This window comes from Toxorhynchites rutilus, chromosome 1, assembly GCF_029784135.1.
Source record: "Toxorhynchites rutilus septentrionalis strain SRP chromosome 1, ASM2978413v1, whole genome shotgun sequence".
NCBI classification, from domain to species: Eukaryota; Metazoa; Arthropoda; class Insecta; order Diptera; family Culicidae; genus Toxorhynchites; species Toxorhynchites rutilus.
Window position 1 is genome coordinate 4789499 of NC_073744.1, and position 14761 is coordinate 4804259.

Genomic DNA, 14761 nt, shown 5'->3' on the forward strand with positions numbered 1-14761 from the left:
ACTCTACCGGAAAAAAAAATTAAGTCAGGCTTAGTTGGCCTGACTGTAGGCCGCAAACACTCCTTTTGCAAACTATCATCGGTTCGCCACCGTTTTCTTGTGATACCATCAGACCCAAACAAAGACTTTCGTCTAGTCTAACCAAATCACCTTATTCCAGTCATCACTGGTCCATGAAATGTGATATCGGGCCCACATCAATCTTTTTTTTTTTTTTTTGATATTTTTTGCAGACAACCATAGCTTCATAAGTGCTATTCTGCCGTTGAGACCTTTCTTATGAATACGATGATTTCATACGGATTTTGATGTCAGTTGAATGGAAAACTCGCTTTCAATCTGTTTAGCAATTTTCGAAGTAGATAGTCTGGTCCAGCTCCAGCTTCTTCACGATAGCCCTGTCAATTCGGCAAGTTGTCTTTGAAGGACGCCCCGATCGCTAGGCTGGTGAGATAGAACCACGCTTTTTGTACATCTGCACAATCCTAGCGACCGTATCTTTGTGAAGCTGGACAATATCGGCAATATCACGGTAGCTTTTGTTCGTTTTTGGGATGTTCAATAATCAAATTTCGGATGCTGATCAAAATTTGTGCTTTTTTGGGCATTTTACAACAAATAACTTCCAATTTTGAACACGAAACTGAAATTTTGACCACGAAAACTTCTAGAGCACTAAATAACAGTTAGACACAATGTTTACATTCGATAAAAGTTGCAGAATACACACTAAAACTCTGTAAAACACACTTAAATCGTAGTATTCGTTTGGGAGTAAACTTTTTTGCGTAATTTTTTACACTTTTCATAATTAGTAATAAAATAAAATAAATATCAAAATAAAATATCAAGAAACGATATAAACGCCATATTGTCAATGGCAATGTGATAAATAAACATAAATTGATAAACCATGGAGGAACATTTATCAAATTAACCTGTTTGTCAACTCAAAAATAAAATTGGAGGTTGGTAGGGGGGTGGATAAACTTTTTTGCATTCTGTATATGTCAGGCTCGTTCATTAGCTGTGGTTGCGCAGTTGTTGACGACACTCCCAGCTTGTATGAGACATCTCAAACGGAGAGGTTAGGGATTCGATTAAAAGCGCTGACCACTCATTTTGTCGCCACTTTGGCTTTCGGCTTACGATCTCTCCCCGATCCATGCATGGTTATCGAGAAACGTTCCACAAACACTTTTATCACGCTCATAACAGTTGATTTGATCTCTTTCAATGATATTCTTTGTTTCTTTTGCCGTTCTTTGTTTGTTCCATTCAGTGCATTTGCAAACGCGATAAGTTGGTCAATTAATAGGGCTTGTTCTTTTTAATCAAATAATAAGCATTTTTCCAATAGGTTTCCTTTGTTATTAATTAATTAATTAAATCAAAACAAAAAACTAGAAGTGGGTTATATCTGTGATATAACCGTAAGTTAGACGTAGGACTACCGCCGGCTCTGTAATTATTTGTTTGAAATTACATCTGAGAGTTTTCATGACCACTCCATGCGGAAGCAGAATAGAAACTGATACGCTTGGATACGATTGCATCACTGAAACCGAATGCGCAAATCTTCCTTTGCTTGGCCACAATTACTAGCAAACATTCCCTCATGACTGTTTCATGCGGAAGCAAAACAGAAATTGATGCTCTTGAACACGGTTACATCAAGGGAACCGAATGCGCAAATCTTCCTTTGCTCGAGCGGATTTAAAAGCGAGTAAAAGAAATCACTACCTGCATGTATTCGCGATGACGGTTTCTCCAGGTGCCTTGATTTTGCATCCGTGTTCGGGATCACATTCCGATCACCACAAAAGCAATCGTCATCAATGAGCTAGATTGTTATGATTCCAATAGCATGTTTTCAATGCAAATTTTAAGCTATTGAAACGATTTTTTGGACCAATAAATGACAATCATATAACTCTTTGACATTTTATCTTTCGAATGTATCTTTATCTTTGTATCTTTGTATCTTTATGTTTCGAATCTTCATGTTGCCAGCTCACTGAACTTCTACGCATACCGCTTGATGATTAGGCAGAATGTTAACTATTTGCTGTGATAACTACTACCATAATGCATGAATTGACATAAATTGGAATTTGTTCATTCATTCACTAGTTGAATCAATAATTTAATCAATACACACAAAAGATAGCTCTGCGCAGCGGCGATATCGTACCCAATGAGGAACATCCGAGGTGGGATTATTGCTAATTGAAGAAATACAATTGATTACTAAGCCTACGACAGTCCTACGTCAACCTTGCGGTTATATCATAGGTATAACCCATCTATAGTTTTTTATTAGATCGTTTATTTCTACAGGCTCAATTACTTAAGTTTAAAGGCCAAACTTGTAGCCTACCCTACACAGTCCGGAAGTGGCACTAAGCGATTACCACCTCTTTCTTGTATTGCAAAATTTTCTGAGTGATAAAACATTGATATCAAGACTATTGCTAGAGTTTTTCGCCAATGATGACCAAGACTTCTATGAGAGAGGCATTACGAAGTGCATATTTGACCTAAATCGGACAATCCGAAACATATTTCAAAAAAGACGGGTGGGTAATGTCGGGGACATAACCGGAGTGACGTAGGACTATACAAAGGGGACAGCTTTTGTTAAATATATATTTTAAATATATTGTTTTATTCTCTTCTCCTACGTGAATACCTACCTATCTACCTGAAAAATGGATTAGCTTACTGTTTACTCTTTATGAATATGTTGATGGTTCTGAAAAGAACCTTTGGTGTTGTGTTTTTGTTATCACTCGATATTCCCATCTTGTTCGGTTAAACCTTCCTGTTTAGCTATTGCGTTTGCCACTCGCCACAGCTTTCACAGTTGGAAAATTTCTTCTCATCCAGCTTGTGACATGTTGTTCAGTAAATTACATTTAATGCGACGTGCCGGAGAAACACTTTGCCACTCACTGAAACTAATTGTTGCCTTGATGAGCGCCGAACCGAAGCTGCTCTGTTCTTGATGCGGGTTTTCTGATTGTCGTGAGCAGCTTTGCAAGCCAACTCGAGCACTCCGACGGCCGAAGCTCTATAATCGCTGTTAGGTATACTGGTGCTCCGGGACCAATCCGTTCGGCCTAGTTACCCTTGCGGAGCAATCAGTGAATCTGACCAACAGGGAACTGGAGACCTGCACGGTTCGAGTGAGACTTTGCCTTTCCCTTAACTTGTCCTCCTTTGTTACGTCCACGATGCCGATGCCGTACAACCACACGGGTTTACGGTTTGAAAGAAAATAAGATATTTTTTTGGGGTCCGCGTGTTTTATACTCAAGCGGTACACACTCACAGGATAGAGACAAATCGGCAGACTCAGCCAGAGGGGCGAATCCAACGAGACGAACGAATGAGCGTTAAAAGGAAGCGATGGCAAAAAAAAAATACATTCACTAGAGGCGAATGAACTGAAAAGTGTAAAGCCAAAAAGAAGAAGAAGAAGAAAATACATTCATTACGATTTGTTCGCTCGTTGGATTCACATGCAGGCTAAAATGGGTCCTTTTCAGGATCACAAAATTATTTTCAATCTAAAGAGTTTATTGTTTTGTTATCACTCGATATCCCCATCTTGTTCGGCTAAACCTTTCTGTTTAGCGATTGCATTTGCCACTCGCCACAGCTTTCACAGTTGGAAAATTTCTTCCCATCCAGCTTGTGACATATTTTACAGTAAATTACATTCAATGGCACGTCGCATTACCACCACTCAGTATCGGATTGGAGGTAATTTTAACCTGTAATTGAACATTTGCGATGACAGTGGTACAGTGTCGACTTTCAATGTGGGGTCATAATTTGGACCCCGAACTCTATGTTTACAAAAATGTCCAACTAAATATGTCGCATTACAGGTCCGTAATGCCAACTGCCAAATTCACATACTCATCATATCCTGGCAAACAAATTATGAAAAAATCAATTTGTGTTTTATTATTATTTTCGATATTGTTTTAGAAAGCATTGAACTGTATTTCCTACCTGTATTTCCTGTATAACTCTTTTTTGGGAGGTTTAATGGCCCTGAAAAGCGCCTTGTTTTATGGAATGGTTCCAATTTAGAAAACTTAGTACTCGTGGTTTTGAAAAAAAAAACCATTTCGAACGCCCTCGATGCCGCCTTGTTCTGGATTTGCCATCAAAGCAGTTTGTATAAAGAACAAACTTTTTTCTTCTGCTACCTGATGCCGTTTTGCGATTGCGTTTGCCACTCGCCACTCGCTGCAACTACCTGTTGTCTTGATGTCCACCGAACCGAATGTGTTCTGTTCCGAATGCGGGTTTTCTTATCGTCGCGAGCAGCTTTGCCAGCTAACTCGATCACTTCGGCGGCCGAAACTATATAACTCCGGCTAGGTGGACTGGTGCACTGGTACTAACGCGCTCGGCCTAGCTACCCTTGCGGGGAACTCCAGATCAACACGGTTCGAGCGGGATTTTGCGAAACGATGTGGTGTACGGCTTGAATGAGAATGATCGTTACGGCAGCGGAGCGGGGATTTTTAAGCTGACTGGCTGGTAGAGAATTACGCATGTGTGAGACTGCGACCAATGTTTCGTTCATTTTTTTCTTTTTCCTTTCCAATCGTGCTTCATTCTATTTCGCTGCTGCTCTGGTTGCCCGTTTTGGCCGGTACGATTTGAGAAGCACAAAATGGACCAATCAAAAATGGGCACATAGTGCATTTTGACAATGCTTGATATTTCACAATTATTCAATTATTTATCTCAATTTATCTCAAGGTTGCCCGTTTTGGCCGGTACGATTTGAGGAGCACAAAATGGACCAATCAAAAATGGGCACATAGTGCATTTTGACAATGCTTGATATTTCACAATTATTCAATTATTTATCTCAAGAAAAATGAAATGTTATTCGTTATGATAGATGCGTAGATATATTTCCTATCAATTGATGCAAAAACCTTTGCGATCTATTGAGAAATGCTCGAGTTATAAGCGTTCCAAATCTTGCATTTTTTCCTACTTGTTCAGTGCCTAGATTTCCATTTCACCCCCTATATCTTCCGGTTAGACGTAGTCCTACGTCAAAAGTCACAGGAGGGTTGTGTCCGAGACACGACCGCATAGTTGACGTAGGATTCCGTTAGGCTATGTGTTGATTTTGGATATGTTTGAAGAATTACATCGTTAAACTCTTTGATAATGGATTTGGTGGCTCTGAAAAGGGCTGTTTTGTTTGGTTGTTGGGCATTGTTTGTTCACTCCACCAGTGTTTACCGAGTGATGACGACAGAAGGATGGTAACCAGTCGTTGGATAGTGTGTATCAGATAAAAGATACCGAAGTGGAACGAAATATGATGAAAACCGCCCTCTGTGATCCTAGACGAGATGCCTCCTGTGTTATGTATGGATGAAATAAAGAAAAAAAAACTCACCAATGTAATATAACATAATTACCAATACAGAACACAATTATTAATTTATCTCATCAGTAAAAACATGTTACTTTAATATAGAGGAAACATATTTGAAATGGAAAAGGTAACTTTCTTTTATAATTTTCACTTTCTGAGTGTTTATTCAACCCAATGCGAATTTTAATTGAACTAACAACACCTATTACTATATGGAGTGCATGTAGTGCAGTTTCTATTATTTCTTAACTTTTCCAATTTTTCTCGCCGTATAAACTTTCCTTGGGTGAAAATGAACACAACAAAACAGACAGCTTAATTCAAACGACCCGTTCTCGAGCGGGTACACACATTGGTTTTTATTTGTAAAAATTTAAATAAATCGTTTCATATATCAAGTCATTTTAAACACAACTGCTACCATATACAATTTTACACTTACACTTGTGCTAAATTTTTCACAATACACGATCGGTCACTGATATAAAATTTCACGAAGCAACCAATATTAAAGTTCCAAATTTAAATTTTATTTGCTAGAATTAATCGTATCACTCGCCTTACTTGCGATATAAAAATGCCCTCGACTTGAATATACACTGAAGTCGCTTTTTATGCGGTTTTTTTTATAGGCAGTTTTATTTTACGCGGCTTTTTACGCGGTTTTTGGAATTTACGCGGTCTATTTTTACATGGATTTCGGAATTTACGCGGTTTTTTTTACGCGGATATCGAAATTTACGTGGTTTTTTTACGCAGCACGTATCAACCTTGTTGGCGGTGCTTATTGGTGTGACTTTTCACGAATTAACTTGGTATTGTGTCACTGATTAGTAGCTGAGAAATAAAAGAAGATACATATATCATGATAACAGCATGCCAAAAAAAAAGTTAATCAATTGTTAGAACATGGGTTGCATTTTTAATTAATAATTCACTGTTTGTTAGATTTTTATTCTGATCTTGAAATTTACTCGGTTTATTTTTACGTGGATTTTGGAATTTACGCGGTTTTTGTTTACGCGGCACGTTTCCCCCGCGTGAAAAGCGACTCTAGTGTATTTGGAATGCCGATTTTCCCCAGGCAGCTTGATTTTGATGTCCCTGTTAGGGAACACATTTCGGTGGGAACAAAATTCCCCCTACTTTCATGTTTTTGCAATGCACAATGGTCCAGGAGATGCATTTAAGTGAAAATTAGCATTTAGAGCTCGACATTTATTCTCTGGACAAAAACTGTCTTAGACAAAGTTGTTACTCATGATATAGCGCTCCATTTTATGTTGTCAAAAATAGGGTGACCAAAATTGTCGATGAAATAAAAAATCTAACTTTCTTATCTTTATAGATAGAGGTAAACATGGTTCGACAATGTTGTAGCTCCAATTATTTGAGACGTCTTTGTAGAACGAAGTTTTTCTCTATCTCTTGAAATAACCGATATAGCACCTTTTTTCTAAGTTACGTTGATACCGTCACCAAGAAAAAAACTGTTTTTTTTTTGCTCTAACATTTATGTTTCAAATTTTACATGCAAACTGTCTTCGAAAGACTTTTAGAGCTTACTAATACAAACATTTTTCGATGCAGAACTTGTCAATACCTCAACTTTACTCAAAGTTATTGATATTTCTTCACTAAAAACATGCTCTTTTCATTTGTTTGTCATTCCTTCTGGGGCAAACGTAAACGAAGTTTATTGGCGGCATTTGAAAGAGCATATTTCACTCTACATGATGTGTGATTTTCAAAACTATGTTATTTGTTTTGTTTGAGTAAATTAAAATTGAAATCACGTGTTTTTGGGTAAAAACCCATCAATAACTTTGAGTAGGATTGAGATATAGACAAGTTCTGCATCGCAAAATGTTGGTATCAATAAGCTCTAAAAGTCGTACAAAGACAGGTTTGATGTAGAATTTGAAATATAAAAGTCGAAGCAGAAAAAACAAGTTTTTTCATGGTCACCCTAATGCAACTTAGAAAAAGCGTTGAATCGATTATTTTAAAAGATAGAAAAAAGCTTTGTTCCACAAAGTTCTTTAAAATAACTGGGGCTACAACATTGTTGAACTATGTTTATCTCTATCTATAAATATATGAAAGTTGGATTTTTCATTTCATCGACAATTTTGGTCACCCTATTTTTGATAACATGAAAATGAGCGCTCTATCATATGTAACAACTTTGTCTAAGACAGTTTTTGTCTGAACAATAAATATCTCCCACAAAGTTGTTTTTAGCGCCTTCTATCTGAATTGCATTAGGTAACTATGAAAAAACTGTTTTTTTTACTATAAATTTTTTATTTAAAATTCTACATCAAAATGGTCTTCGTATGACTTTTAGAGCTTATCAATACCAACATTTTGCGATGCAGAACATGTCAATATTTTAATCGTGCTCAAAGTTATTGATGGGTTTTCTTCCAAAATCTCATGATTTTAATTTTAATTTACTCAAACACAAAAAATAACATAGTTTTGAAAATCACGTATTATATAGAGTGAAATATGTTCTTTCAAATTCTGTCAACAAACAGTTTTTATGTTTGCACAAAAAACAGTTTTTTTCATGGTGACCCTAACGTAACTTAGAAAAAAGGTGCTATATCGGTTATTTCAAGAGATAGAGAAAAACTTCGTTCTGCAGAGATGTCTCAAATAATTTGAGTTCAACATTGTCGAACTATGTTTACCTCTATCTATAAAGATAAGAAAGTTAGATTTTTTATTTCATCGACAATTTTGGTCACCCTATTTTTGACAACATAAAAACGAGCGCTCTATCATGAGTAACAACTTTGTCTAAGACAGTATTTGTCCAGAGAATAACTGTCGAGCTCTAAATGCTAATTTCCACTTAAATGCATCTCCTGGACCATTATGCAATGTAGATATCTCCCAGGCAGCTTGGTTTTGATGTCTCTGTTAGGGACCCGCCACGTATGTCGTCAATTTCGACCAATCAGAAGTGGGTATTTCCGTTAGGATAGGGGTTGAGATTTTTCAATTGTTCGATAGTTAGTTTCATGACATATATTATTTTCTTTATTATAAAAAAAAGACGAGTGGGTAATGTCGGGGACATAACCGGAGTGACGTAGTACTATACAAAGGGGACAGCTTTTGCTAAATATATATTTTAAATATACTGCTTTATTTTCTTCTCCTACGTGAATACCTACCTATATAACTGAAAAATGGATTAGTTTACTGTTCTTTATGAACATGTTGAACGTTCTGAAAATAACTTTTGATGTTGTGTTTTTGCGTTTTTTTTTTTACAAACTTTCTCAATTTTTTCTCACTATCTTATAGTTGCTTCTTGATATTTTTCTGAAGGCTTTGTACTTATTAAATGTTCAACGCCGGGCATCTTTCGACGTATGCACATATCGTACAATCAAAATGATGGCTATGATAGGGAATGCATAGTGGTCCTCAGCTCATTCACTATCATATATTTCACTATTGAGCACATTACCGTACCTTAAACTGTGGCTTCGGAGACGAATGAATTGTAAGATTTGTAGTCTCCGCAAACAAAATAAATAAAAATGAAAAAAAGAACTGAGGTTTTGGAGACGAACTCTACGATCTGTCGAGAAATAGACGAGCTATAAGCGTTCTGAAAAACCAACAGTGAATACAGGGACGGATGACCTTCGGATTAAAGTCCTTTAAAATAAGAACAGAGCAGCAGGAAATACATAGCTCATCATGTTGCTCCTTAGTTATGTTTCTATACAATGCAGATGTAACCTCAGTCAATTTTCAACATCAGTTATCAACCAAAGAAAGCAGTTCTTGCTACCACGAAAATTCGTGAATGCCATCATGCATACAATGTGTTGTAATTTGAAGCCACTTTTAATTCGGGAACCAAGCATGGGTTTGTGAAAACTGAATGATCAATTTAAAAGGCCCCAACCACCAATAAGTTCAAGAACAAGCATACACAAAATAAATCAGTTCATATTATATATCATATTATGTCACTTTAGAATGCATTGGTATTGTGAATAACTTTTGATAACTCCTCTTTAAAAGGTTTAATGGCCCTGAAAAGCGCCGTGTTTTACGGTGGCTGGTTTTGCCACCAAAGCAGTTTGTATAAAGAACGAAACTTTTTTCTTCTGCTACCTGCTGCCGTTTTGCGATTGCGTTTGTCACTCGCCACTCGCTGCAACTGTCTGTTGTCTCGATGTCCACCGAACCGAATGTGTTCTGTTCTGAATGCGGGTTTTCTTATCGTCACGAGCAGCATTGCCAGCTAACTCGATCACTTCGGCGGCCGAAACTATATAACGCCGGCTAGGTGGACTGGTGCACTGATACTAAGGTGCTCGGCCTAGCTACCCTTGCTACCACTCCAGACCAACACGGTTCGAGCGGGATTTTGCCTTTCCCTTCACTTTTCTTCCTTTGCCATATCCAACCATGGCTGCTTGTGTTGGTTTGTTGATGTGATGTGATGCGAAACGATATGGTGTATGGTTTGGATGAGAATGATCGTTACGGAAGGAAGGAAGGTATTGTATTATAGAGACCTTAAACTTTTTCAGCTCATTTGTCTCTAGCCTTGAGAAAGGCCCTTTGAAAACTCTACCCTACTCTACTCCAGCGCTACCACCTCCACCCTCTTGCCTTGAGAAAGGCAGCAACGATGTTGTCCAGTCGGTGTCCACACAAAGAATGATCGTTACTGCAGCGGAGCGGGGATTTTTAAGCTGACTGGCTGGCTCGAGAATTACGCATGTGTGAGACTGCGACTAATGTTTCGTTCATTTTTTTTCTTTTTCCTTTCCAATCGTGCTTCATTCTATTTCGCTGCTGCTCTGGTTGCCCGTTTTGGTCGGTACGATTTGAGGAGCACAAAATGGACCAATCAAAAATGGGCACATAGGGCATTTGGACAATGCTTGATATTTAACAATTATTCAATTATTTATCTCAAGAAAAATGAAATGTTATTCGTTATGATAGATGCGTAGATATATTTCCTATCGATTGATGCAAAAACCTTCGCGATCTATTGAGAAATGCTCGAGTTATAAGCGTTCCAAATCTTGCATTTTTTCCTACTTGTTCAGTGCCTAGATTTCCATTTCACCCCCTATATCTTCCGGTTAGACGTAGTCCTACGTCAAATAAATGTTATGGAGTACCGAGATCGACTGACACAAAAATTTCATCAATCCATCATGATATGACTGAGCAATAAGCGTTTGAAATTGAACAGTTTTCACGATGTGCTCGATTTTCGATTTTCAATTTGTACCACAATATGTCCCCGAAAGCCGTAATCCTACGTCAAAAGGTTTTGAATTTCACGCAAAAATAACGGATTGCTTTTTCCCCAACCTAATATGCCAAAAGAAACAAAAACTTATACTGGAAATTGTTTTCATTTGAAAAAGCTATGCGTTCAGACTCTAGATTTTGAGCTAATGATATATTGAACCATCATTATAAACAAATGGATCTGAGCTAAATAAACATTCTTGTCACCAAAGAAAACCATAAAGCGCAATAGAAACACTATTAGCGTCGCCCAAAGGATCTGAGCAAGATAATTTAAACGCAACATAATTATTTAAACACTGTGCTCCGGCTGAAACCCAAAAAAAACACAGAAAAAATACGCCCTCATTCGACTTGAAGATAAACTTCGTGTCTCCCCCGTGTCAGATAGTGCCGGAACGAATTCTATGAATTACCTCTCTCCCCGAGCTTCGCGCCGTGGCCTCAGCCCGCTTTCAATTATTACAATAAAGTCTCTCACATACTCGGTTCTAGAGGGCGAACACGCGGGACGGAGAAGACTGGGATTAAAACACGACTCGCGTACGTAACAATTCCTCCAAACCTTGACTCCACTTGATACCGTGAAGGCCAATGTTTCCGTTGGGAGTCTTTCTCTTCTTACCACAGCACAGCATCATCATCATCGTTAGCATGAGCGACTCGTGGAGGCATTGATTCAGCAGCATCCGTGGCAGTGTGTGTGTATGCCCCGCGCAACGCTGCGGAGCAGCATATCAGGCCGCCCAAACGAAAGTAGGTTGTAACGAACTTTTATGTTTCCTTGCGTCGTCGTCGTCGTCGTCGTCGTCGGTAACGTTGGCGTGCCCTCCAGACTGGCACTGTCTGCGCTGAGCCCCCACGCAGTGTGAACTGATATGCTGCGCTGTCAGAAGTGGGCGTTTATGTGCAGGACATTTCCAACTGCGCTGCACTGCTCGGCAAACTCCATACATTGCCTAGTTGTGCCAAACACCAGACCACCATTCGGCAGCCATTGTTGGCCTCTTCCCTCAGGAAACAAAGCTGCCAGTATCAAGTGTCTTTATGCTGGTGGCGCATGCAAATATTATGATAACCTATACCCACCCATACGCGCGCACACACACACCTTCTCACACCTCTCCACCCTCCTCTGCCAATCCAGAAAATTTGCTCTAACGGAAAACCGATCGCCTACCAAAACAAACACACACACGGGGGCTCCTGTTCCTATGCCTGACGTTTGTTTTCCCACCCAGCATACTGCGATTATGGTCCCGCGCTTCACCAACGGCCCAGACTACTTTGTTGTTGGTGTGAGCGTGACTGCAAATGAAAACAGTTTTCCATAGCGGAGCGGCGCGAAGAGACAACAGTCCGGATTGCAATCGCGAGCGCGCGCACTTCTCTTCGCTTTCACGATACATATAACGGAAAGTGCCAGGCGCGCAAATCATAAGGGCTCATTCATGCCATATGTCACACGCTGGATGTATTTTTATATGCTACACTTTTATTATTATTCTTATTTGTTATTTCTCCATTCACTGCTGCTGCTGTCGAATTATAACCCAGCCCGTGTGATATGTTTCAGATAGCGTTCCCGGTTCTCGTGTTTCATCCAAATGCCATTCTCTGGGGGCCGAAATATTGTGTGTGTGCCAGAACGAAAGCGTTGTGAATCGCTTTAATTGCACATGTTTGTTTATCGCCTTTGGCGGGCTCAAATCAGTCATCCTTCGTCGTGATGACATCATTTCCCGTTCATTCGCACTGCCTGGATATGGTGGCAGAGAGGACTCTACTGAGCTGGGCTCCCGAATCGGAATTTAGCGTGACAAAAATGCTTTTTAACACGTTGACTGCCAACTACGAGATAACTCGTAGATTGCGATCTTTTTAAGGACGCCAACTACGAGTTATCTCGTCCTATGTTTACTTACCATTTTTATGAAAAAAGCAACAAAAAATTTTTTTTTATGATACCTATGTGCTAGAATTTGAGTTTTTAATAATATAATGTGATAAAATCAAATTGCCATTTTTGGCCAGATTTCTGAAAATTGCCTTGGCAGTCAACGTGTTAACACATTGCGAACTGCTCACGAGTTTTCTCGTGTTTCGCGGTCCGTCTATTACGGATGGATCGCGAAATAACCCGTGTTTTCTACACTTAATGGTTGAATCCTTGGTCTGCCAAGAATCTAACAAGCCTTCATCTCATCCACACCGAAGGAAACGATCTCATTCGTGGAATCTGAACAAATGAAGAGTACAAGTTTGATCCCTCACCCTTCTAAACTCGAGTCCACCGCGAGTAATCGGTTTCCCACATTACTAACCATAGATTTAGGAAAATTGTTTATATATATATATATATATATATATATATATATATATATATATATATATATATATATATATATATATATATATATATATATATATATATATATATATATATATATATATATATATATATATATATATATGTGTATCTATATATAAAAATGGAGTGATGTCTGTCTGTCTGTCTGATTCTTATAGACTCGAAAAACTACTGAACCGATCGACATGAAAATTGGTATGTAGGGGTTTTTGGGACCGGGGAAGGTTTTCGTGATATTTTGAGACCCCTCACCCCTCTCTAAGGGGGGGCTGCCATACAAATGAAACACAAATTTCTGCATTACTCGGAAATTAACCAAGCAAACGAAACCAAAGTTGGCATGTGAAAGTTTTAGGGTGCAGTAAATGTTTCTATGATGGTTAGACAGTCCTTCCCCCACTCAAAGGGGGGGCTGCCATTCAAATGAAACACAAATTTCTGCATTACTCGAGAATTAATCAAGCAAATGAAACCAAATTTGGCATGTGGAGGTTTTAGGATGCAATAAATGTTTCTATGGTGATAAGATACTCCTTCCCCCTCTATTAGAGGGGGCTGCCGTACAAATGAAACACAAATTTTTGCATTACCCGAGAATTAATCAAGCAAATTAAACCAAATTATGCATATGGAAACTTTAGGGTGCAATAAATGTTTCTATGGTGGTTAGATACCCCTCCCCCCTCTCTTAGGGGTGGCTGCCATACAAATAAAACACAAATTTCTGCATTACTCGAGAATTAATCAAGTAAATGGGCGGGACGAAGTTTGCCGGGTTAGCTAGTATATATATAAAAATCTCGTGTCACGGTGTTTGTTACCATACTCCTCCGAAACGGCTCGACCGATTTTGATGAAATTATACTCAAAATACTTGGTAGGTATGAGAATAGGTTGTAAACTATATATGATACCGGTAGGATACCGATAACCATACATTTAATACCGAATAGGTTGGCTCTATGCAGAAAAAAAGATCTGGTTTTTTTTTCAAAAATTTGACTTCATACCATACGTAACCTTAAATTTTGACCCCAATTCCCTATTTTTTATTGCGATTTTATTATTTTTGTGTCAAAAATATTCTAATAATTTAACCGTTGTTCGTTTTTCAACAGAACGAATTTATTTAAGTTGTTCAATGACTGATGGCGTAACGCCCGCTTCATTGAACATCTAGCTACAAATACACAAGTAACATCAATTCATCGAAAGCAGGGAGCATCTCCGACGAGCTGGAAGCCTTTTTGAATGAGCACAATGAGTTATCGAAATTCTTCAAATCACATTTGCTCGGATTACAAAATGACAATCACGCTATTGCCATCAACCCTGATAAAACATCAGCTGGAGAGCACGTGTGTAGATCCAAAGCACAAGCGCTGCTGGAATCATGATAGCACGGTGACACGAGAAATTTAATGCGAAGAAAAAACAATAATCTGGAATTCATCGTTGACACACACACCGTTCATACGACCCTCACTATGTTCTTCTTCAATGGCACTAACGTTCCCAAGGTTTGCCTTCTCAACGTAGTACTACTTGCGTCATTTTTATTAGTTAATAGTTGAGATTTCTATGACGAACAATACGCCTTGAATGTATTCTGGAGTGGAATACGCCTGACTACAGTGCAAGTCAGAAGGGTTTCTTTAACG

The 14761-nt window shown here is 38.5% G+C and overlaps 1 pseudogene; it reads left to right on the forward strand.

Moving 5' to 3' along the window:
* The first annotated feature begins 2168 nt into the window (after positions 1–2168).
* Positions 2169–2252, forward strand: LOC129763844 (U4 spliceosomal RNA; annotated as a pseudogene).
* The last annotated feature ends 12509 nt before the right edge of the window (positions 2253–14761 follow it).